This window comes from Orycteropus afer, unplaced genomic scaffold, assembly GCF_000298275.1.
Source record: "Orycteropus afer afer isolate SDZICR_OR568_19922 unplaced genomic scaffold, OryAfe1.0 scaffold00107, whole genome shotgun sequence".
Classification (NCBI taxonomy): Eukaryota; Metazoa; Chordata; class Mammalia; order Tubulidentata; family Orycteropodidae; genus Orycteropus; species Orycteropus afer.
This window is the reverse complement of record NW_006921694.1, coordinates 6,960,538-6,973,376: the sequence shown is the minus strand read 5'-3', so window position 1 is coordinate 6,973,376 and position 12,839 is coordinate 6,960,538. Positions and strand designations below refer to the sequence as shown.

Sequence of the window (12,839 nt, the reverse complement as noted above, 5' to 3'; positions counted from 1 at the left end):
ACTATAAATTTTTATCTTCTTATAGACACCCTTAATGCCTGAATTTTGAGAAACCAGCAGTAAAGCTATTGTTTTGCAACTCAAAAAGCAATGAATGACCTAACATGAAAACCATAATGTTTTTTATACAAGTTCCTAGAGTGAACACAAGAGACAGCTGGTTATTCAATTACTGTTCTAATTAATGTTTTGTTTGATAAGCAGATAAGGATTCAGAAACCCATTAAATTTGATAAAAATGAACTAGTCAGTTATCCTTGAGGCTTTCAGAGAAGCATTACAAGAATGTTAAATTCATCATTCTGCAATCTGTATATTAAACACTCATGCAAACATCTTTTTCACAAATGTTTCATTATAAAATCTTCTACCTGTAATATCCTGGAATTCTTCATTTTAAAAAGTTCATAGTGGCTAAGACACTTGCCTGCTAACCAGACGGCTGGCGGTTCAAACCCAGCAGCCACTCCTCGGAAGGAAGGTTGGGCAATCCTACTTCCGTAGTGATACTGCCTCGGAAACCCAAAGAGGGGTCGCTATGAGTCAGGTTTGACTCAACGGCACATAACAACAACAACATAGTAAATTCAAATCAACATATATTTGAAACAAAGTCTGTTTGTAAAACTGTAGCCATAATGAACAGTATCCGATGGGAATTCTGTCAAACTAGGTTTTAGTAAATTCTACTTTAAATACAGAAGTGTCGATCTTGATGCTAAGTTACTGATTGAATCATATCCCCCAAAACTATGTAATATAAATCCTAGTCCTTAAAATTGTGGATATAATCTCATTTGGAAATAGTGTTTTCTTTGTTATGTTAATAAGGCCCTATCAGTGCAGGTTATGTCTTAAACTGACAACCTTTGAGATACAAAAATGAGCAGATTAGGCACCTCTGGAAGCAAGCAGAGATGGGGAAAGAAAAATACTCTCCCACATGAAGATTATCAAGGAACCAAGAACCAGGAACAGAAGCTGAAGAGAGACAGGGGCACTGCCCAAGGGCCAACAGTGAGATAAAGTCTTCCCCCTAGGGCCAGTGCCCTAGCCTCATGAATTTTGAGAAAATGTATTTGTTTATGAAAGCCACCTCCTGGTGTTATTTCTTCAGCACTAGATAACTAAGACATTTGATTTCCTCAAACTGTAGTCTGTGGAACACCTGCATCAAAATCATCTGCAATGCACTTAAAAGCATAGATTCCACACCTTAAACATGTGGAGTTGAAGGAGGAGGGATAATATCTACATTTTGTAACAAGTTTCCCAGCGTGATTCACAGATAAACTGAAGACTGAGAACACTGGTCTACAGGAACAATTCTGGCAGCCAAAGGACTGCAGTACAAAGTAGAAATGTAAATCTTCACCAAAGATATGTATCTAATGACAACCCATGGTTCAACTGCTTTTAGAAGAGGACCAAAAAATTAACCCAAACTCACTGCCATCAAGTCGATTCCAACTCAAAGTGACCGGCACTGGGATTCCAAAGCTATAAATCTTTACAGAAGCAAACCGTCTAATCACTGACCTTTTGGTTAGCAGCCAAACCACTACACTACTACTTTTAGAAGTACACAGTAAAATCTTTTCACCAAAAAAAAATTAAGGAAGTCATCTACAGTCATATAATTGACTTGGGTCTAGAAAATTATGAAAACTTATCCCCTTTCTCATCCTCATGAACAGAGGTTGTGCTTCTCTCTGGGCTTAAGGCAGCACTCCCATTCTGAGTTTCCTGGGAGCACTAACATCAGGATATGGATCTGTCATTAATCACGGTATGCCAAATATGGGCTGAACATTTACATCAAGTAGATACACTACTTGGGATGATCAATCATGGGAGAAAAGAAGGGCAGTGTTTATACAGGGAGACAGCTCTGGGGGCAGAAATGCATGGGAGGAAAGACATAGGGAAGAGATAACTATGGTGGGGGGAAGAGGTAACTACAGGGAGAAAGAGGGAAGGGAGCTGTAACACTGTGGGGAATTGCCGTTAATGTCATGAGACAATATGTGTATGAACTGCCGTGTGGAAAATGAATTTGCTCTGTAAACCTTCATCCAAATCACAATAAAAATTTAAACAATAAAAAAAATAAATAAAACATGGTATGCCAAGCTAGGCTGTTTTAAACTAAAATTTCTAATTAGAAAAAAAGAATCCTTTTCATAAATGTTTCCCTGTTGTCAAACATATTGTTTCTAAAAAATTAAATGGTGATAAAACACTTTCTCAAGTGCTGTGAAGCCTACCCTAAAACAAGGGAACTTTAGACACAATATTTTTTACTGTCAATATGGACATAAAACTTGTGACTCCTTGGTGTTAAATATGAGACCATCTACAGCGATTCTGAACTAACACTCAATTAAGAACACGCTAAATGTCAGTTTAGCAATTTTATGATCTGTGATGACCTTAGAAACTGTAAAATTTTCATAGACAAAAAAAGCCTTGGTAAAGGCTGACAATCTACTCTGGGAAAACTTGCAGCCCCTCTTCTGACAGCATACACACTGATAAAAATAATATTGACTGAGTTCCAACCTTCCTAGCTGGAGTGATTAATTCTCTCCTCTGGAGACAGAATGTAACAGAATTCTAGAATGAATTAGATAGTGAATGTGACATAGTTATAATAATTAGAATTAGTATGAAATTACTGATTTTATCACTGCTCATTCTAGGAAACTATTGTTACTGCCATGACTGTGAGCATTACATAAAATTAAAAAGACAACCACTAGAACAAAATACAGGAGCTGTGATAGCGTAGTGCCTAAGGCACTTGACTGCTTACCAGAAGGCTGAGTTCAAACCCACCAGCCACTCCTCAGAAGGAAAGTTGGGCAATCCACTTCCGTAGTGATACTGCCACAGAAACCCAAGGAGGGGTCGCTATGAGTCGGATCTAACTCAAAGGCGCATAACAACAACAATAGTACAAAATATCAGAATAACCACAGAAAAAAACAGCAAAGAAAACAGACCACAAAAAGATTTTTTTACATATACACAAATAGAAAATATAAAATAAAATATATGACCAAACTAAGATTAATTATATATATCTAACATTATCAAATATAAATGGGTAAACTCATCTACTGAAAGAAAATGAATCAGAATGTATTACAAAGCAAAAAACAGAAAAATCTACACTACAAACTGAAGTCATAACTTAAAACAATGTAATTTAGAAAGGCTGAAGACAAAAGGATGGCTAAAAAAATTGCCTATATGAATATATCAGGCAAAGAACTAAAAAGGAACTCTTAACCACTGGTAATCGGAATGGAAAATGGTACAACCATTGTGGCAAACAATGTAATTGGTGGTTCCTCAAAAAACTAAAAATAGAACTACCATATGACCTAGGAATTATACTTCTACATATATGCCCACAGAACTTGAAAGCTGAGGCTCAGACTTGTACACTGATGCTCAGTGCTGTAGTACTCACAAAAGCCGAATAGTGGAAACAACCTAAATGCCCATCAACAGATGAATGGATAAACAGAATACAATTTTATGATCTGTGATGTGGCAAATATATATATATGTATATATATATATATATATATCTCCTAGTGATATACAGTATCACTAGGAGAATCAAAATCTTGATACATGCTACAATATGGATGGAGCTTGAAGTGATTATGCCTTATGAAGTAAGGCAATTAAAAAAGGACACATATTGTATGTACTGCGAGGGTCTTAAAACTCTGCAAGGGGTCACCTGAAGCACACAATTGGTCTCTATTTACCTGAAGCAACAGAGGAAAGAGAGTCAGGAAAAGGAGAAGGATATGAAATGCATGGCTAACTGACCCCTGAACAACCATCTCCTTTGTCATGAGACCAGAAATGGAAGGTGCCTGGCAACTGTTACTGAACATTTTGATCAAAGATTCTATAGAAGGATCCTGACCAAAAGGGGAAAAGGCAGAACATAATTTTAAATTCCCATGAACTCAAGAGTTCCTGGAGCCATGGTAGCTGGATGGACCCCTGAAACTACTTCCCTGAGAGAACTATTAAAACTTCATCCAAAACTGTTCCCTGAGTGTTCTTAAAATCAAACAAGAGTCTAGTTTAATTCTTTAAAAAAAAAAAATCTGCCTTTGATAGAGCATAATGGAATCACTGAGACCATGGGCCCCTGGCTGCCCTTCAGGTCTGAAATTGAACCCACTCCTGTGGCTTCCAGCCAAACAAAAGACAGGCATATGAGCTGAACATTTACATTAGCTAGATACATGCCTTGGAGAGATCAATCATGGGAGAACAGAAGGGCTGTATGTGCACAGGGGGTAAGAGTGCATGGGAGGGGAGGACACAGGGAAGAGGTAACTATAGGGAGAAAGTAGGAAGGGAGCTGTTGCATTGTGGGAAATTGCAGTAAATGTCATGAGACAAAGTATATGTGAGCTACTATATGGAAAATGAATTTGTTCCATAAACTTTCACCAAAATCACAATAAAAATTTTAAAAAGTCTGCCTTGAGCATTATGCTCTTTTAAGAACTATCGACATGGGATCAAACAGCAACTTGAAAGATTAGGTAAGAACCATACTGGGCAGTGAATTCATGCTAATAGAGGAGGAACAACTAGAAAAAGAAGAGTGAGACGGTTTGCACAACTCAAAGATTGAAATCAATGTAACTGAACTGAACACGCACAAATGGTTGAACTGGATAGGGTAAAATGACAGAATAGGCAGACAAGCTACACAGACCCTCTTTAACAAAGAAAAGAGAAACCAATTGACAGAGATATAGAAGATAAACCTACAGCCCTGAGCTTTGAAAGGAAGTATACAGAAGTGGTTAAGGTACCAACTAGTGGAAAAACCTGAATGAAAACAGGACCTAAGAATAGGCTCCATTTGCCAAGGATGGCAGGAACATACAGGAGGCTGACAATGGGAAAGGAAACAGGTGGTGAGTGTATAAGTGCTGCCCACTAGCAAATAGAGGAGCACAGTACCCTGCTTATGTAGATAACATCCAAACAAAACAGAAAATGAAAATCGTGGGCAAGTCACTCCACCATACAATCACCAATTAAACATAACACACAAAAACATTACAATGTCTTGGAGACAACAGAGCATCACAGTCCACACAAAGAAACAAGATAAAGCAAGAGGAACAAGGGACCAGAATACAGACCCAGAACAGAGCCCTGAGGAAGAAGTAGAATTGGAACTCCCTGATGAGAAATTCAAAAGAATTATATTTAGGTACCTTCAACGGATTGAGGGATATAGATCAAGAAAAACACTGACAGAATTGAGGAAAACACAGAGAAAACCCTAGAACAATGTCAAAAGACAATGTAAGAACAAAATGACAAAATAATGAAAAATTAAAAATGGTACAAAATCTACAGGTAGAAATCCAGAAGATTAATACTAAATTTTCAGAAACAGGTAAACATTGAACATGCAAAGGAGTGGAATTGAATCGATGGAAGACAGTATTAGTGAGAATGAAGACAAATACCTGAATACTTTTTGGAAAGGGATCAATCAGAAAAAAAAAAAGATAAAAATAAAATGAAGAGAGGCTAAGGTTCATGTGAGATAACATCAAAAGCTATAACCTACATGTAATCGGAATTCCAGAACAGGAAGAGACAAATAAAACCACAGAGAAAATTGTTGATGATTTGTTAGAAGAGAATTTCCCTGGTATGATGAAAGATAAGAATACATCCATTCCAGAAATCTGACCAACCCCAAATAGGATAAACCCCAAAAGAAAATCACCAAGACATATCATCATCAAACTCACCAAAACCAATGACAAAGAAAGAATCCTGAAAACTGCATGGCAAAAGTAAAAAGTTACCTACAAGTGACAACCAGTAAGACCAAGCTCAGATTTGTTGTTACACCAGCAAAACTGTCCATCAAAAATGATGGTGCAATTAGGACATTTCTAGATAAGCAGAAATTAAGGGAATTTGTTAAAACCAGACCAACCTTACAAGAGATGCTAAAAAGAGGCCTTTGGACAGAGAACCAACAACAGTAAACAACAACTGACCATTAACATAATGACATAACCCAGAAACCAACCCAGTTATAGAAGTATTCAAAGTAAAAAAAGCCTACAAGAATGTAAACAGGGAACCAGAAACATCAACTGACAAATGAGGACAACTACAAATCAAAAAGTGGGGGGAGAAAAAGCACAAGACAAAAATGACAGCAACAAACTCATACTTGTCATTAATTACACTGAACATCAATGGATTAAATACACTACTCAAGAAACAAAGAGTTGCACAATGGATAAGAAAACATAACCCATCAGTATGCTGCCTACAAGAGACATACTTCAGAGACAAACACAAAAAATGACTAAAAATAAAAGACTGAAAAAAGATATATCAAGCAAATGGCATCCATAAAAAAGTAGAAGTGGCAATATTAATTTCTGGTAAAATTCACTTTAAGACAAAAACCACCATAAGAGACAAGGAACGACATTATATAATGATTAAAGGATCGACTGAACAAGAGGACATAACCGTAATATATCTATGGACCCAATGAAACAGCCCCAAAGTACATAAATCAAACTCTAACAGAAGTGAAAAGACAAATAGATGACTCCACAGTCATAGTAGGAGACTTTGATACACCACGTTCAATGAAAGAGAGAATAACTGAAAAGAAACTCAAAAAAAAAGACACAGAAGAACTAAACAATACAATCCATCAACTTGACCTTTTAGATATCTACAGTGCATTTCACCCAACAATAGCATAATATATACACTTTTCCAGTGCATGTGGAACATTCTCCATACTAGACCATATGTTAGGTCACACAGCAAGCTTCAATAAATTTAAAGCCATTGAAATACTGCAAAGCATATTCTCAGATCACAATGCTGTAAAAAATTAGAAATCAGCAATAGGAAGATCAAAGGAAAAAGAGCAAATACATGCAAACTGAACAACACCCTCCTTGAAAATGACTGGGTAATAGAAGAAGTAAAAAATGAAATTAAAAAATTCCTTGAATCAAACAAGAATGAAAACATAACATACCAAAATCTTGGGACACAGCAAAAGCAGTGATTAGAAGCCAATTTATAGCAATAAATGCACACATCAACAAAGAAGAAAGAGCCTAAATCAACATCTTAACCAAACATCTCCAACAATTAGAAAAAAAAAAAAGAGCAAAAAGCTTACAGTCACCAGAAGAAAAGAAATAATAAAGATTTGAGCAGAAGTAAATAAAACCGAAAACAGACAATTTAAAAAAAAAAAAAAGACTAAAATCTAAAAGAAACAGACATATTTCTAGACACATGCTACTTACCTAAACTAACAGAGGCTGACATAGAAAATTTAAACAGAACCGTAACAAAAGAACAAACTGAACAGGTCATAAAAAAATTGCCAACAACAACAATAACAAAAAAAAACAGATGGTTTCACTATAGAATTCTACTGAATGTTCAGAGAACTGACACCATTCCTACACAAACTACCGCAGAACACAGAAAAGGGCAGAATCCTCCCAAATTCATTTTATGAAGCAAGTATAACCTTGATACCAAAACCAGGCAAAGACATCACTAAAAAGGAAAACTACAGACCAATGTCCCTCATGAATATAGATGCAAAAATCTTCAACAAAATACTAGCCAATAGACTCCAACAACATATCACAAACATAATACATTATGACTAAGTGGGGTTCATACTAAATATGCAAGGATGGTTCAACATTAAAAAACAAAAATCAACGTCATCCATCACATAAATAAAACAAAAGAAAAAAACTGCATGATCATATCAATCGATACAGAAAAAGCATTTGATAAAATCCAACACCCATTCCTGATCAAAACTCTCAGCAAAATAGGAATAGAAGGGAAATTCCTCAACATAAAAAAGGGCATATATGCAAAACCAACAGCCAACATTATTCTCAATGGAGAGAGACTGAAACTATTCCCCTTGCAAACAGGAACCAGACAAAGATGCCCTCTATCACCACTTCTATTCAACATTGTACTGGAAGTCCTAGCCAGGGCAATAAGGCATAAAAGGGAAATCAAAGGCATCCAAATTGGTGAGGAAGAAGTCAAACTACCCTATTTACTGATGATATGATCCTATACCTAGAAAACCCAAGAGACTCAATAAAAAAACTACTGGAGGTAATTGAGAGATTTAGCATAATGGCGGGATAGAAGATCAACACAAAAAAAAAATCAGTTGGACTCCTCTACATCAACAAAGAGATGGCTGAAAGGAAATAAGGAAATAAATACCAATTACGATAGCTACCAAAAAAAAATTAAATATTTGGGAAGAAATCTCACTAGGGACACAAAAGACCTGTACAAAGAAAACTACAAATTATTACTCCAAGAAACCATTAGAGATCTACATAAATGGAAGAACATACCATGCTCATGGATAGGAAGATTGAACATTGTGAAAATGTCAGTACTACCCAAAGCAATCTATACATTCAGTACAATTCCAATTCAGATCCCATCAACATTCTTTAAGGGTATGGAAAAACCAAGTACTAACTTTATATGGGGGAGCTCTGGTAGCGTAGTGCCTAAGGCACTTGACTGCTAACCAGAAGGCTGCTGGTTCAAACCCACCAGCCACTCCTTGGAAGGAAGATGGGGCAATGTACTTCCATAGTGATACTGCCTCGGAAACCCAAGGAGGGGTCGCTATGAGTTGGTTCTGACTCGACGGCACATAACAACAACTTTATATGGAAAGAAAAGAAACCTCAAATAAGCAAAGCACTATTGAAGAAGAAGAAAGTAGGTCTCATATTCCCAGATCTCAAAACCTACTACACAGCCATAGTAGTCAAAATAGCCTGGTACTGATACAACAACAGCCACATAGACCAGTGGAACAGAATTGAGAACCCAGAAATGGATCCATCTACCTATGGTCAGCTGATTTTTAGCAAAGGGCTGAAAACTATTAAATGGGCAAGAGGTGGTCTCTTTAACAAAAGGTGCTGGCAAAACTAGATATCCATTTGCAGAAAAATGAAACAAGATCTGTACCTCACACTATACACAAAAACTAACTCCAGATGGATCAAAGACTTAAATGTGAAACCTAAAACTATAAAGGTCCTCAAGGAAAAAAATAGGGGCAAACAGGAGTCTTAATTTATGGCATAAATAGACTATCGAGCATAACCCAAAATGCACAAACAGCTGAAGATAAACTAGATGAATGGAACTTTCTCAAAATTAAATTTTTATGTGCTTCAAAGGACTTCTCCAAAAGAGTAAAAACAGAACTTACAGATTGGGAAAAAATATCCTGCAATGACGAATCTGATAAGGGACTTATCTCTAAAACTTACAGAAAAGTCCAACACCTCAACAACAAAAAGATTAACAATCCAATTAAAAAAATGGGCAGAAGACATGAACAGACACTTCATCAAGGAGCATATTCAGGCAGCCAGCAAATACATGAAGAAATGCTCATGATCACTAGCCATCAGAGAGATGCAAAGCAAAACAACGAGATACCATCTCCCTCAGCGCTAATGGCAAAGTACATACAACAAGACAGAGAGTAACAAATGCTGGCAAGGATGTGGAGAGACTAAAACTCTCATAGACTGCTGGTGGGCCTGTAAAATGATACAACCACTGTGGAAAGCAGTATGGTGATTTCTTAAAAAGATGGAATCAGAAATACCATTTGACCCTGCAATCCCATTACTAGGTATATATCCTAAAGAAGTGAGAACGAGGACAAGAACAGATACGTTCACATCCATGTTTATCACAGCACTATTTACAATAGCAAAAAGATGGAAACAACCTACGTGCCCATCAACAGAAGAATGGATAACCAAACTATGGCATATACACACAATGGAATACTGTTGTTGTTGTTGTTGTTGTTGTTGTTACGTGCCTTCGAGTCGGACCCGACTCATAGCGACCTCTCCTTGGGTTGCCGAGGCGGTATCGCTACAGAAGTAGATTGCCCAACCTTTCTTCTGGGGAGTGGCTGGGGGGTTTGAACCACCAGCCTTCTGGTTAGCAGTCAAGTGCCTTAGGCACTATGCTTCCGGAGCTCCCAATGGAATACTAAGCAACCCTAAAGAATAATGTGGAATCTGCAAAACACCGCATAACATGGATGAACTTGGAGAACATTATGCTGAGTGAAATAAGTCAATCACAGAAGGACAAATATAGTATTAGTTCATTACTATAAAAAGTGAAGAAGTTTATATAATGAAGGAAACTTTCTTTGTTGGTTACCACGGGTGGGAGGGGAGAGGAGGGAACACTGCAAAAAAAAAAAAAAAGCACTGACCCATGTCACTTCAGTTTTGTGTATTTCACTATACATAAATTATATTTCAATAAAATGTATATTTTAAAAAAGAGAAATGGTTGAATTGGTGTATGTTTTGCCGTGTATTTTCTCAACAATAGCAAAATAAAATTAATAAATAAAAATACATTTTAACAAAAGGAAGCACAGGTAAAGATTTTAATATTAAGGAAGACAGACTTCTGGTTGATGTCGTTGTTAGGTGTCATCAAGTCAGTTCTAACTCAAAGCAAACCTATTACAGAACAATACACTGCCTAGCCCTGTGACACCCTCACAATCGCTGCTATGCTTCAGCCCATTGTTCCAACCACTGTGTTGATCAATTTCATCAAGGCTTTTTCTCTTTTTCACTAACACTCTACTTTACCAAGCATGATATCCTTCTCCAGGGCTGGTCCCTCTAACAAAATGACCAAAGTACATGAGACATAATTTGCCCTCTTCTGAGTCCAACTTGAATTTCTAGCAGTTCCCTTTGTTGTATTGCTGCAACCATTTTTTAATTTTCTTCAGCAAAATTTTACTTGCATGTAATATTAATGATACTGTATGATAATTTCTGCATTCTGTTAGACAATCTTTCTTTGGAATGGGCACAAATATGGATCTCCTCCAGTCAGTTAGCCAGGTAGCTCTCTTCTAAATTTCTTGGCATAAACCATTTGCGCAGCGCAATACATCATTGGACTTGTTGCCTGCTGCTTCCACGGGCATTGCATGTGGACCAAAGGAAAATGAAATCTTTGACAACGTTTTCTCCATTTATCATGATGTTGCTTATTGGTCCAGTTGTCCAGATTTTTATTTTCTTAATGGTGATAATCCATATGAAAGGCTGTAGTCTTTGATCTTCATCAGTAAATGCTTCAAGTCCTCTTCACTTTTAGTAAGCAAGGCTGTGTCATCTGCATATCACAAGTTGTCATTAATGAGTCTTCCTTCAATCCTGATGCCACATTCTTCTTCATATAGTCTAGTTTCTCAGATTACTCACCAGCACACTGACTGAATAAGTACAGTGAAAGTATACAACCCTAACACACACCCTTCCAGATTTTAAATCATGCAGTACTCCCTTGTTGTTCAAATGACTATCTCTTTTCTACGTACAGGTTCCTTATGGGCATAATTCTGTGCCTTCAAATTCCCATTCTTCTCTATTTATCCATAATTTGTTATGATGCACATAGTCGAATGCCTCTGCATAGTCAATAAAACACAGGTAAACATCTTTCTGGTATTCTCTACTTTCAGCCAAGATCCATCTGACATCAGCAGTGATATCTCTCATTCCATGTCCCCTTCTGAATCCAGCTTCAATTTCTGGAAGTTCCCTATCAATGTACTGCTGGAACTGTTTTTTAGTTATTTTCAGCAAAATTTTACTTGTGTGTTATATTAATAATATTGTTTGATAATTTCCACATTTCATTATATCAATATACAAGGCACCACAGTATGACAAACTGATAGACAAGTTAGATTACAGAATATAAGTAAAGAGGGAAAATTTAACTAGCAATTAATGAAGTATGCCATACACACACACACACACACATATATGCCATATTCTGTCAAAAAAAGAAAACCTGGACTTCCAGTAAGATGGAGGAAAAGACAGACAAGCAACACAGACCCTCTTCAACAAAGAAAAGATAAACCAACTGAGAGAGATACAGAAAACAATTCTGGAGCCCTGAGCTTTGAAAGGAACTATATAGAAGTGGATTAGGCACCAACTAGTGAAAAATCCTGAACAAAAACGGTGAGTATAGAGACGGTTGGAGCTGTGGACTGTGAGCTACACTAATGGGACCAACAGCCTGAATACTTCCAAGTGGTGTTGGGACCTGAGAATTGACCTAAAGATCAACCCTGGTCATCAAGGGCTGTAGGGATGACTGCACCGGTGGCCTATGACTAGGAAAAGAAACAGCAAGGAGGGAGCCAACCTGAGCTGTTGACTTTCCGCTGTCTGGAGTGCGCAGCCATTTTGATTGTTTACACATGGCAGCCATTTTGGATATTTAAAGTGACCAGGGACGCAGCCATTTTGGATGTTTATAAGTGGCAGCCCTTTTGGATATTTAAAGTGACAGAGGGTGCAGCCATTTTGAATCTTTACAAGTGGCAACCATTTTGGATTTTAAAGTGAGAGCATTCTCATTCGGATTCCAGGGACCTAAGAATATGCTGTTTGCCAAGGTCAGCAGGGACATACGAGAGAGGCTGACAACAGGAAAGAAGACAGGTGGTGAGTGTATAAGTGCTGTCAACTAGCATACAGAGGAGCACAGTACTCTACTTCTGTAGATAACATACAAAGAAAACAAAAATCATGGGTAAGTTATTGTGAAAGTTAAGGAAAGGTTTATATATTGGAGGACATTTTCTTTGTTGGTTACCAGGGGTGGGAGGGAAGGGGAGGGAATGCTGT

At 37.2% G+C, this 12,839-nt stretch overlaps 1 protein-coding gene across 1 annotated transcript in view; it reads right to left on the bottom strand.

Annotated features, from left to right (window-relative positions):
* Positions 1 to 12,839, bottom strand: part of MSH3 (mutS homolog 3) — a 381,560-nt gene that overhangs the window by 238,693 nt on the left and 130,028 nt on the right. The gene's annotated exons all lie outside the window — the stretch shown is intronic.